Source organism: Manacus candei, unplaced genomic scaffold (assembly GCF_025592945.1).
Source record: "Manacus candei isolate 608988 ecotype Guabito, Panama unplaced genomic scaffold, ASM2559294v1 h1tg000041l, whole genome shotgun sequence".
In the NCBI taxonomy this organism is placed as follows: domain Eukaryota; kingdom Metazoa; phylum Chordata; class Aves; order Passeriformes; family Pipridae; genus Manacus; species Manacus candei.
The window spans coordinates 7925402-7938158 of NW_026138089.1; the positions used below are offsets into that span (position 1 = coordinate 7925402).

Sequence of the window (12757 nt, forward strand, 5' to 3'; positions counted from 1 at the left end):
GGTGCCATTGTTGGTGGGGTGCTGCCCTGTGCCAGAACGCCACAGCGGATGGCGGCATGTGCTGTGAATTCATCATTGGTCTGAATCCAGTGAATCTGAAGAATAACTGAAATTTGAGATTATTTCCTCGATTGGTTAGTGCTGTGGTCAGGTCCCTTTGGGGCAACGGCAAGATGAAAGGCACTGCTTTACCCTGCTCTGAGTTCTTTCAGTTACTTTCTTCTTCACACCCCAGGCATCCTGAAGAGAAATTCTGCAGATGAGACATAGTATCTCCAAATAAATGGAGGGCTTTTTTTTCTCAGCTTTCTCTTTTCTTGGTTTAAATTCAAAGTTATGAGACTATTTTACCTGAAGTTTCTGTCGATAGATCCCATCACTAAGAAGCCTACAATCTCATTGCTGAGTTTACTGGACCTTTTTAGTAGGCATATCTCTTACCACCTGTGGTGGTTGACCCTGGTTGGACACCAGGTGCCCATCAAAGCCACTCTGTCCCTCCCTTTCACAGCTGGGCAGTGCAGAGAAAATATAATGAAAGTCTCATGGGTTGAGATAAAGATAGCTAGAGATCACTCACCAGTTAGCATCATGGGCAAAACAGGTTTGACTTAGGGAAATTAATTTATTTTATTACCAGTCAAATCAGAGTAGGGGAATGGGGAATAAAACCAGATCTTAAACCACCTACCCCCCCTACCTTTTTCCCACGCAGAACTTTACTCAGGATTCTCTACCTCCTCCCTTAAGTGGCACAGGTGGACAGGAATGGGGGCTGTGGTCAGTCTCTGCCACTCCTTCCTCCTCAGGGGGAGGACCCCTCACACTCTTTTCCTGCTCTGGCACAGGACCCCTCCCAGAGGTCACAGTCCTCCCTGAACTTTTACAGTGTGAGTCCTTCCCACAGACTGCAGTTCCTCACAAACTGCTCCAGTGTGTGTCCCTCATGAGATTGCAAGTCCTGCCAGGAACCTGCTCCAGTATGGGCTCCTCTCTCCATGGGTCCACAGGACCTTGTCCAATGTAGGCTTCCCATGGGGTCACTGTCTTCTTTGGGTGTCCACCTGCTCCAGCATGGGGTTCTCCATGGGCTGCAGGGGATTCACAGCTCTGGCACCTGGAGCACCTCCTGCCCATCCTTATTTACTGGCCTTTGTGTCTGCAGGACTGTTTCATGTATTCTCACTTCTGTCTCCAGCTGCAGGTTGCTGTACAGATTTTTTCCCCCTACTAAATGCATAATCCCTGAAGCGTCACTGTCACCGATGGCCTTGGCCTTGGTCAGTGGTGGGTCCATCTTGGATCTGGCTGGCATTGGCTCTATTGGAAATGGGAGAAGCTTCTGGCATCTTCTTGCTGAAGCGACCTCTGTAGCCACCCCACTACCAAAATCTTGCCAAGTAAACCCAATATGCTGCTTTTTTGTGACCTCTATGTCAATGGAGCTGAGATCTATTTTATTTCATTTTCTGTGGCAGGTTGTTGCAGAATTTGATTAACCAACACTTCCAAAGAACTTAACTCAGAAGGAATGCTTGCAAAGTGAAGTACTCATTCAAGTATGAGTGAGAAAACCAGTCTTCATTTTGGTCTTAAATTTCTCTTTTCTCATACCTAGACTGCTTTATTACTCTCACCCATCTGTTAATGATCTAATGAAGGCCTCTGAAAGGCCTAGTAAGTCCTTCCTTCTTTTGCTTTGACATGAGACCTTTCTGTGGTCACATGTGGAGGTCATATCTACTATTTTGGTACCAAGTTGTGAAGTGCCTCAGAGCATGGAAAAATGCATGTTTAAAGGCAGTTTACAGGCAGAGGTAGAGAAATACTGCCAAATAACGCATAGTACTCTCCAGTCAGATTTCTATAGCCCCACTGAATGAATATATTGTTAAAGTGAACCTGGAGACTATGAGAAAGTTTTCCTGGGGATCAAATTGTCTCTTTGCTGGCAGAACTGGTACATCAGAGGAGAGTGTGACCCACTAACAGACAGACCCTTGGGCTGTAGGTGCTTGATACTGCAGAGGACATTTTAGTAAGGAGGATGTGAGAGCATCTGCCAGAGGGAGGAGAATGTCTATGGTTAGACCTCAGTCACTGCTGTGCGGTTGCCATATGGACAGTGAAATGCATCAGCACCAGGAGCTCTGTCATTCTGGTGGAAATCAGTAAGTGAAATGCCTCTCCTGCCAGGTAATGCAGATCCGCAAGGGCTGGCACCCTGCAGGAGGGAGCATGGTGCCATGTGGACTGCTTGGCACGTGGCAGGGTAAAAGTGGATGGCTGAGACCAAAGTGCTCGTGCACAGCAGGGACTGTTGAGTATCTTGAGCATTGCTCCTAAAGAAGTCAAGGAGTAGAGATGGATCATCATCCTCAGGAAAATTTCCTGAGACAGAACGGAAGAGTCTGAACAAAGTAGACATTTCTCCTACAAGACTCCTGCAGGCTGCAACCCAGGCTTTTTTTTCTGAAGAGTTTTTATATCCACCTTACTTACAAGCTGCCTGCCTAGGATCTCATTGGCATTCTGCTTTTCTGCTGTAATCTCATGTTGTTAAGGAGCGTGATTTTTGTTCTTAGCTGTGCCACATATAGAAGATTACATAAATACCTTGGAAATCTTGGGAGACAGAAGACAAAGAAGAAGAAGAAGAAAAACCAAACCTAAACCACCAAACCCTTCCTCTGAGAAGCACGTGTAGTCTTCCTCTCAGAGAAAATTCTGTTTAATGTAGGAAGAAGGCAGACATGCCTCTTTACCAGGAAAACCACAAACTGGCTTTCTAATGGTCCAACTGTGTTAATGAGCAATTACAGACCAGCACACTGAGCTGAGGTAGATTTATTCTTCTAGCAGCTGTTACCCAAAGATGTTTTGATGGAGGAGTGCTTTTTCCTGCTTTTGTGTCTGTGTTGAACTCATGTAATTTCCATCTCCTGCCCTCCTTTCCCTGATAAATATCTATTCACTTTCTAATTTGAAGCTATTTCATAAAGGTTGTACTTCTGAGGTTCAACTCTCCTGTTCATAACCCTCAAGTTAAACCAAAGGATAATCCCGGAATGGGGGGACGGCTTTCTTTGCTCCTCCTTACAGCACAGTGGTTTGATTTCTCACTTTGATATTTTCAACAGTGTGCCCCTGGCACAGTAGTAAAATCGAGCTGTGAATACAGGACCCTTTCTCTTGGGTTGCTGTGAACGTATTCAAGTTCTGAAATTCTCAATGACAGGGTCCACGCAGGTGCTGAGCGCAGCCAGACGAGCTCACTGGGGGGTGGACCCTGAGCTGCAGTTCAGTGGAAGCACTGCGCAGCACCGTGTTGCTCTTTGCAATACCGAAAGATTGGCTTTTTCTTTTAAAGTCTGAACCCGATCAAATAATAAGATTTTTATCAGTCGCGCTTCCTTCTTTACAGAAAGAGTGAAAATTTGTTAAATGTGCTTGCAACTCGGGAGAGAGGGAATAAAACTTCAAACAGTGCTGCTAAAAACAGCCTGGGCTGCTTTTGTTTGGACTTGCAAACCGCAGCAGCTTAATGCCTCCATTGTATGCAGGGGGAAATATGCTAATTCGAAGCACATTTCCCATCAGAAGCCCTTTCAGGCCTGTCATCGTTGAGATATGAAGGATGATAAAAGCGGGGAGAAGGGGGAGGCCCGTATTCTGGGAGCGCGGCTGCTGGTTATTGTGCACGGGGAGCGGGGCTGAATAGGGCTGACGAGCCCGGTCACCCGTGAAGCCCCAAGGCCGTGCGGGTTCCCATGGGCGGCCCTGGCCCCGCTGGGACCCCCGCCAGTGCCATTAGGGCAGGGGTCCTGGAGAGCGCTCCCCAGGCAGCCGGGACAGGGGTGGTGGGGCTGCTGGCAAGGTTTGCAGCGCTGGCCACCATCACCCATCCTGCAGCTCTGTAAACCAGTATTTCTTTCTGGCTAACACGGACAGCTACTTTCTATTCACTTTTAAGTGCAGTTTAAGCTGAAATAACAGATTTTTCGCGACAAGGCCTCCATCGATTCCTTCCCAAGTTGCTGATGTGTGCAGGGCAGTCAGTGGTGCTCACTGGCTGTGCAGTACTGAGCTCCCAAAGAGTTGCCTTCAGCTCGGGGAAATGGGGGCTGCCGCAACTGGGGTGATTTTTTTCTTCTCGGTTATGCAACAGAAGGGAGTCTGTGAAATGCTACTTAGTCTGTTACCACATTTATATGATTGTATTTGAGGTTGAAATAAATAGATTCATCAGTGTTTCGTATGTATTGAAAAAATCCCTAAACACTAGTCTTTACTGAATGATATAGATAAAAGCCTAGAATTTGATTTTTTCCTTCTCTCTTAAAGTTATGAAACGGTCTTTAAATGGTGGAGTTTGTCACAGAAGCCTGACACTGTAGGTCCAGAGCTTGGGAGTTGCTCAGTTTATCCAGGACTACATTTTCTGTTTTCTTTTAAACAGATGCTAGTGTTGTTTTATTGTAGAGAATTTGGGATTAAGTGAACTCGAGTTCTGATAATGTTGCTATGATATTTGCTTGGAAACTGCCTGAAATGGCAATGAAAATTTAGTTATAGTTGGTTGTTTGTCTCTATAAACCTGCAGTGTACTAATGGCAAATTACACTAAGAAAATGGGCTTTTGATTGCATTTGCAATCTGGGATGTTCTCTCTGCGTTAGAAGTATGTGCAACCCTTGAACACACAATTAGTTTCTGAGGACCATAGCTGGAATTAAGTGCTTAGAAATACTTTTAAAGCTGTGGGTGGTCTTCAGTTTCTTCCCTGTACTAATGAACTTGTGAACAGGCAAATTGGGCTGGTTGATTTTGGCTTGACATGAGAAGCTGTGATCTTTCTCTGCAACCTGTGGGCAAGTCTGATCTGCAATGAGAAGAGCTCTGTCCCAAGTTGAGCAACATGCATTTGGTCACTTCCAAGACAGTCAGCCCATACTTGACATAGTAAAGTTTTTTTGATACAGAGACACAGTTCCTCTTACAGACAAAGAAAAGAACCTTAGCCAGAGCTTGGGGTGTTTTCTTGCCTTATGCTTTTCTCGTTCTCATCTCCCAATATATCCATCCCTTCTCCCTTTCCTTGATTCCTTGGCTTCCTTCTTTTCCTCCCCAAATGGTGCAGAAAGGTAGAGCAGATGATTGTACTTCAGGAATCGGTGGTGGTGATAGATGTGTCTGTACTACTACTGAGATCAAAAAAGCCTGGTGCCATTTTGCATAACAAATGTGAGGGTCTCCAGAGTAAAGAAGTAACTACAATGCTTACTGTTTACACTTGGGAAGCTCTGAGTGCAAGAGAAATTGTTACAAATGTACTGAAACCCAGAGAGCAGAAATAAAATGGGATGGGAATGATACAAGGAATAGATGAAGAAAAGTAGATGCTAAATGAATTTCGCTCTGATTCATGACAAAGTGCAGAAACGATGCCTTTCAGCTGTTTAAAACAAGTGAATGTCATGTTTGGGAAGAAACAGAGAAATGGGGATGTAACTAGGCAATGTTGGGGTGGGATCACTCAAAAGAGAGTCTGGGTGGTTTTCAGGCAGCAGAACTGGAGGCCATTTCAGAGGCTGGGATCCTGCTTCTTCTGGAGAAGCTGCTCTGTCTGCATTGACTGCAGCAGGGGCCTGTCATTGTGCAAGCCCTCCTTTGTGCCAAGCCTCAAAACCTGCCGGGCCACAGAATGGCTCTTCCCGTGAAACGACTGAAAGGCTCCAAGCTTGAGACACTTAGAAAATTAGGCGAGACAAAGTGTTGGAAATGTATACTCTAGGGAATAATCCTGCCCTGGCAAGGGATTTTACTTGACAGCCTATCTGGGAATCCACGCTGAAAGCTGCTACTTTGTCCTTAACTCACCCTATAGCACTTTTGTCTCGGAGCTCACTTAGTATGCAGGATCACCCATTGCTGAGGTTCGGCAAAAATCGAGGCGTGACATGATCCAGACGGAGCTCCAACCACACTCGTTGTTAGCAGGTTAAGTCATTCCCTGTTTATAAAGGTAGAGGGTGGGTTTTTCTCTTAATTTCACTGAACTCCCTGAGTGCACACTTAACTTTTTATGGGCGCAAGTGAAAGACCCGTTAAACATTTCAGCTGCCGTTGTTTGTTCGTCGGCTGCGGTGTTCTCAAAGGCTTTGCAGAGCGCAGAAAGAACAGCTACTTTATACATGACTGGGATCCCAATTGCTGCGGCTAGAGAGGATTGGAAAAGCTAGGCCGGGCAAAGTTGCCTGGCACATATTTAGTCGATGAGTTAATTGGACACCCTCAAAGTGGGACTTGTTAATGTCCTGCTGGTTTCCTAATGAGGATATCTGCTCTTGCAAAGAATACAATGATTAATTGGGGACCCTTTCATTAGTGTCTTAACTGAGGATTTCATGACTAGTGTCTTGTGTGTGAACAGAAACTATACTTGCAATTCAACTGGCAGTCCAGCGCTGCATGACAGGACTGGTCCAGGATCTTTCCCAAAGTATAGTTTAATTACACTGGAATGGGAATTTTCTGTGTCAGGGAAACAACTGTAATCGTGGTGACTTACAAGGTGCTGAAACTTCAAACAATGAATTTCAGTAGCTCATACCAATCATTATTTTGATGTTTTCTTTTACATCAACATTTTGACTGTCAAATTAGGTGGGCTTTTCAAAATGTCGACACACTCAATAATCCATGAGTGGGGGCTGAGCCTTGGACTGGTGGGGCGAGCCTTTCACCCGGGGATGCCGAGGTGAGTGGCTAACGGTGCCTAAGAAACAGTGCTTCTGCTGCACAGTTTAGCTCTGCTGCAGACTCCAGTCTGATGCTGGCTGACTTGGTTCCTGGCCCTGAAATCTTGAGCTGGAGGACTCTGTAGCACTGGGATGGTTGTGCATTCACTATTAAACTGAATGCTATTGCGTGACTCTGTAAATTAGTTTGCGTTCCTCACAGTGGTACCAATGGTGCTTGTATGCTTTTCTGCTCAATAAAAATATGTATGTAATCGTTTACATCTTCATATACATATGAAAACACACACGTGTTTTTTGCATATGTGTACACACACAGAGCTACATGATTTATGCATGAAATCCTTCATAGCATTCATGAGGATTCTCCATCCCTGACTCTCCCCATGTGTACCCCCAGTGTGGGGTACCCAGTGAGAAGTACCTTTTTATAATCAGTGCTCCTTGGTTTCTTTTTGGGAAGCTTTAGCGTTTTGCACTTCTTTATATTTCCCTGCTTTTTTCCATGCTTTGTGAAAAGACTGGACTGAGGCCAAGACTGAAGAACAAAACGAGCGCTGAATAGATGAGAGATTGTAGGTGGGATCCTGAAGTCTATGTGAAGAGTGGGAGGGTATTTTTGAAAATCAGAACTGGATGTAAAGTTAACACAGGATTGTCTGGTTAAATCTCATTTTGTGGAGCAAAAGGATAAGTTTGGGTGAAGGCTGAACTCAGTGAAGTTTATTTATAGATAGATAGAGAAAAAAATTCAACATGTAACCTCCCAATACCAGTCCTGTCTCAAATTCTCATGTTTTTGGAGATGAAGCAGCTGTATTAGCAGGAGTATATTATGATACCTTTGCTGCCTTCCAAATTGCTGGCAGAAATAGCTCTTCTACAAGTACAAGAGGCACTTCTACTTGAGTACCAGCAAGTGTGACATAAATATCTAGGATACTATTTCAGTATGTCCAAGTATTCAGAAGCTCTAGTTATTCTTCTGAGATGGCACTAGGCTTTGGCAGTAGTATTGGAGAAGAGGGTTCACAGCAAAGCTGAAGATGTTGGATTGTCTTCAAGGTGCAGAATTAAGGGAACAAAGGCAAAAAAGACTTGAGCATATTATTATCCTGCTGCACTGCAAGGCAGAGAATCTCCCCTCAGTTGTGAGGGACAGAGGGAGCAAAGAAAGGTGGTTATGTGTGTCAATATCAAGAACCTAGTCCTTAAAAGTATGGAGGAGCATTTGAAGTACTGTTGAAAGGTTTCATAAATTAGTCATGTAAGTGAGATCTTGCTACTGATGAAGAGAAAAATTATGCAAGATAGGGTAACTCAAACCTTGTTTTGCTGCCTAATTGTAAAGTTAAAGCATTTGAAACTTGCCATGTAGTATACTTATAGAAAACTGTACATATTGCCAGAAAATTGTTGAGCTGGAATAGAAGCTGAAGACAGCCATTGGAGCTGGAAGTCTGAACACTACCTGCTTAATGAAAACTCCTTCTGGGGGAGATGCTAGGAAGCCTTTGCTTTGATTTTCTGTATTTCCATGCTATTTCAACTGTATAGTTCGAGTTTGGGCTCCAGTTTGTCACTATATTTCTTTCTGGCTTGCCAAAAGCATGATGCTACTCCAGGCAACCTCACCAGAAGGGGGTGCAAGAGGTGATGCTGCTTCCAGCTTAGTTTCAAGAGTAGCCTGTTTTGTTTTCATTTTTATTGCCTTTCCTCAGATGTCTTTGGCATGGTTGAGATTTCTGTATTTTGTCTGTCAGAGTTACGAATTGTTTTCCCAAGGTTTGTTTTTTTTTTAAATACAAGTTTCTTACACCCAGGAAAATGTTACAAAGGCCATTACTTAGATTAGATAAATAAAATCTAGCTTTTTTTTTTCTGTGCTGTTGACCACCTTTCACGAGCAGAAATGGAGCTTAAGTTGCTTAAGAACACAATAACTTTTGCTTTGGTTTTGACTTTGATTACACCTCTTTAGGCTTTTTTTCTTTGGTAGCCTTCACATCTCTGCCATCTGAGTCATCTTTGAGACTAGGACTTGATGAGACCTAGCTGCTGGAAAAGCTGTACAGAGCCATCTATTCACTTTCTAAGGGATTTTTTTCCCCTTCCTTTATGTTCCAACTAAAGGTTAGCCATCCGTGTATGTTTTGGATCTGGGCTGTTTATTGCCTTTGATTCTCATTGGTGGCTGTGAGTGCAGTGGACTAAAGCAATGGTACAGATGGAAACAAACAGGCTGGACAGAGGAATGTATGAAGCCCAGCTACTGAACAACATCTACTTTGCCTGCCTGCTTGCTGCCAGGCATTTAGCTTGGCAGCAGTTATTGCCATCTTCATGTGGCTTTATTAAGGGGGCCATAGAACTGGTTGTCTGCTTACCTTCTGGGTGTAGGTGCATTGGTTAACTCAGTTATTTTCTTTGGTTGCAGAGATAACCACTATTCATGCTTAAGCCTTTACTTTTGCTCTTTCTTACGGAAATCTGAGATTTAAACCCCTAAGTGCAGTGGTTTTTAGTAGTCTGTATTTTATACCATGTAAAAGTGCAGGGTTTTTACACTGTTATTCATTAATTAATTTGGATTTCGTTTTCCTAGTAATTTAGTATGTCTGAAAGAACAGACTTCAATTTTTTTTTCTTAAAAGTACTTGCCAGGTATATGACTTCTGTGCAACTAAAAGCTTGTTGTCATGCTTTGATTTTACCCACGTGGAAAATTTACCTACATTTGCATAGGCATTTGGATTGGGTTTTCTATGCAAGTCTTTGGTAACTGGTCTAAAGCTGGTTTGAACACAACTGATTACATTGCACCAAGTGGCTTCATGTGTATTTGTTCTTTCTCCTGAATATTTTTCCATATTTTCTAAAAAAAAAAAAAAAAAAATAGTATTCTGCAAGTTGTCTGTAAAAGTAGCTGTTTGGACTGTGTTTCAGTCTTGTTTGAGGAACGGTCTATGTATTTAACTTCTGGGTCTTGAATCTCACAGGCAAATCTCAAATTGCTCTTCAACTATATGAGAACACTCTTTATTACAGCTCTGTGAAGCCTTTGTAGAAATCGCAAGTGTGTATTCATCTCCTGAAAGCTTGTGAAGAATTTGCTGTAGCTTATGGTAGAGCTTCTCAGCCTTCAGGAATGTAAACTAGATTCAATGACATTAAAGATAGATGTTCAAAAGGAACTGGCACATGAACAGAACTGGGTTTTTAGTATCTTTTTTAACTTCTACAATTGTGCTATTTTAACTGACTGAGCACAATGATTAAATAATGGGAATTTATTTTTTTTTTTTAAACCTAGATAAAATAGATTTCAGCCTCTTTTTTTTAAACTCTTTTGCACAGAATGTGACTTGGTCTGCAGTACCTTCACATACTTTCCTTTGCTGCTGTTCATCCTGGGGTTTGGTAGTAGGCTCAGAGCTGTACTTTAGCAGCAGAAACCCTTGCTGCTAAGCCATCCTCTTCATTTTCCCTTTTATTTTGGTCTGCAAATAAAATGCTGGGCTGAACTCCTGAAACATAACTAAATGTAACTAGTTGCCATGCCTGGTTGCTGGTTATCTAAATCAACCTGGTTTGTACAGCAGGTTTTTGCTGAATGTCAGTCTTAATTTTTTTTTTTTTAATGCCTGCCTTTGTGGATTAGTCTTTGGCTGTATTGTCATAGGCATAAACTTGATGTCTCCCAGTCTCATCAGATATTATGAAAAGGATGCATCTGATTAAGGAAGGGAACATTGGATGAGACAACTTGCTGGCTGAGATTAATGCTCGAAGCACAAGATCAACACTCAGCACTGGAGGAAATAGCATATAGTTTGTTTTATTTGCTCTGTTTATCAATGATGGGGCAGAAGCTTGAAAATTAAGGAATTACTTAGGATACTAAGTGGTTAAAACCTATCATACATTGCAGCAATCTGGAAAATAGAAAGAAGGGAGGGGGAGAACTTTACACTCATGCCTCGCTTGAAGCTTTTAAAGGATGATTTAATAGGTAGAATTAATGCTTTTGAATAGTTGGGTTTGATGGTTTTTGAAGTCTTCAGTTCAAGCTCTTGTGAAGTTGATTCTGGTATTGTGCACTGGTTTCTTCATTGCTTGTTTGGGGAAGAGGTTATCCTGGGAGACAGTAAAGAGTCTCCCAGCCTGCTAGGTTTGGGTTTCTTAACCATCAACTCTGAAGTCCTGAGCCTGCCTAATAAATTCTGCTTGCCAACAGGAAAGTGTGCAGCTGTTTGAAGGAGTAGGTCTCACGGATATGGCGTGGAGGGGTTTGTTTGTGGGTTCCATCCAGGGATAGTCTGTAACCAAAGGTTCTGTCTAATGTATTTTCTGTTTAAAAAAGGAAATTCCAGATTATGTTTATATTTTCTGTGTATTTATCCTGATAAGTGCATTCATATTATACTACTTGAATTAAGTTATGAAGAGGCTTTTGTAACTTTTGGTAGTCAAAAGAGATGTTTCAACCTTTTAAAGTTTTAGACCTTCCAGTCTAAGTAAGCAACGATCATTAAGAATCAGAGATCTAGATTGTGACAGCAGTGAGCAGAAGTACCAACTGCACAATGAAAAGTTCCAAGAAGTTCCATTTTAGTGTCAGAAGCAATCAACTGCTTTGACCAATGACTAAAATTTGTGTGACTTTCAGGAAGTGTCTGGTATGGATTTTCAATCCTACTGGTGTAAAATGGGGAAAAAAGCACTCTTTGTAGAATATTTTCTTTGTATATTCAGCATCCCAAATGTAAAGAAGATATTTTCCTTTCTTGACTGTGGGATTTGAACAATTTTTAGTAATGGCTAAAAGAATGTAGCTAACATGTCACCTGCGTTTTCACCTTTTGGCTGATTCCTTCAGGGAATGTGTTTGCAGTGCATGATCTTACTGGGGAAGGATTTCAATATGTGTGTGGGCATTGGAGAAGACTGGAGAAATATGCCATGTACCTGGGTTGAGGTCTCTTCTGGGGCTGCTGATTTGATTACCTTCAGGAACCTATTGCCTCACATTGATTCCTGAGGATATTTCATCTCCTCTACAGATTAGCCTCATCCTGTTTATATAAAGGTCTTCTGAGGTGGGAACTTCAACTGCAGACTTTTCCTGGACTACAGGGAAGCATTTTAGGCAAATACTTGACATCAAGTTTAATACTGTGATACAAAACCTTAGGATAAGTCCAAGATCTCTTGGCAGCTGGGCTGGAGCCTGAACTCTGAGCAGTAATGTTCAAAGCAAAGTAACAGATATGTTGGCTGTGGTGAGAGAAGAGATTTTATGCACTGATTTCTTGAAAGAGAAGGGAACTTTCTCTAAATGTTTGGTGTGAGGTTTTTTGTGCTTTTCGCTAGACATCTGTAGAAATAAAATTGTGAGTATAATAGCTTCAACTAGAAGAGGCTGAATTGCAGCTACAAATCTTTGGACTGCTTCCCTCTTCCCACTTTTCTCGTTGAATCTGTTATAGGGGACATTCAGTGTGTAGGTTTTAACATCCTCAGGGGTTGCTGAGTCCGCTAGGTGTCTTTGCAAGCTGCAGAATTGGCTGCAGTGACTGGACCACGAGGACTATTGCTCCATGGTTGCTCCATCATCCTATGCACAAAAAGGAGTGCCTTTGGGCACATCTACCCTGTGCAGTGTGTTGCACTGTGAGGCGTTGAAACAAGCAAAGTGATAGGCAAGGTTAATTAACCTCAGCACAGTACAGCCTTAAATGTGTCAGTTGTCTTGGGGTTTGGGAGGGGAATAATACCCCTATGTGGTTTTGCCCTGCTCTGTGGCACCCCAGCACGGGCCCCTCAGAGCAGTCTGGAGACACCTAGTCACCTCATGCAATGCAATGTTGACATGTCTTGGGTTTGTTGCTCCTAGAGCCAGGCTAGTACAGATTGTTAGATCATGCTACAGTCTGTCTGAATTAAGGGGAGCAATCAAACGTGCTGAACAGCAGCTCTGTGCTCACTTCCAAGCA

The 12757-nt window shown here is 42.8% G+C and overlaps 2 protein-coding genes across 6 annotated transcripts in view; one reads left to right on the plus strand and one right to left on the minus strand.

Moving 5' to 3' along the window:
• The window catches only part of RAB9A (RAB9A, member RAS oncogene family), a 394770-nt gene that overhangs the window by 287792 nt on the left and 94221 nt on the right, over positions 1-12757 (minus strand). The gene's annotated exons all lie outside the window — the stretch shown is intronic.
• The window catches only part of GPM6B (glycoprotein M6B), a 108658-nt gene that overhangs the window by 62420 nt on the left and 33481 nt on the right, over positions 1-12757 (plus strand). The window lies entirely within an intron of this gene.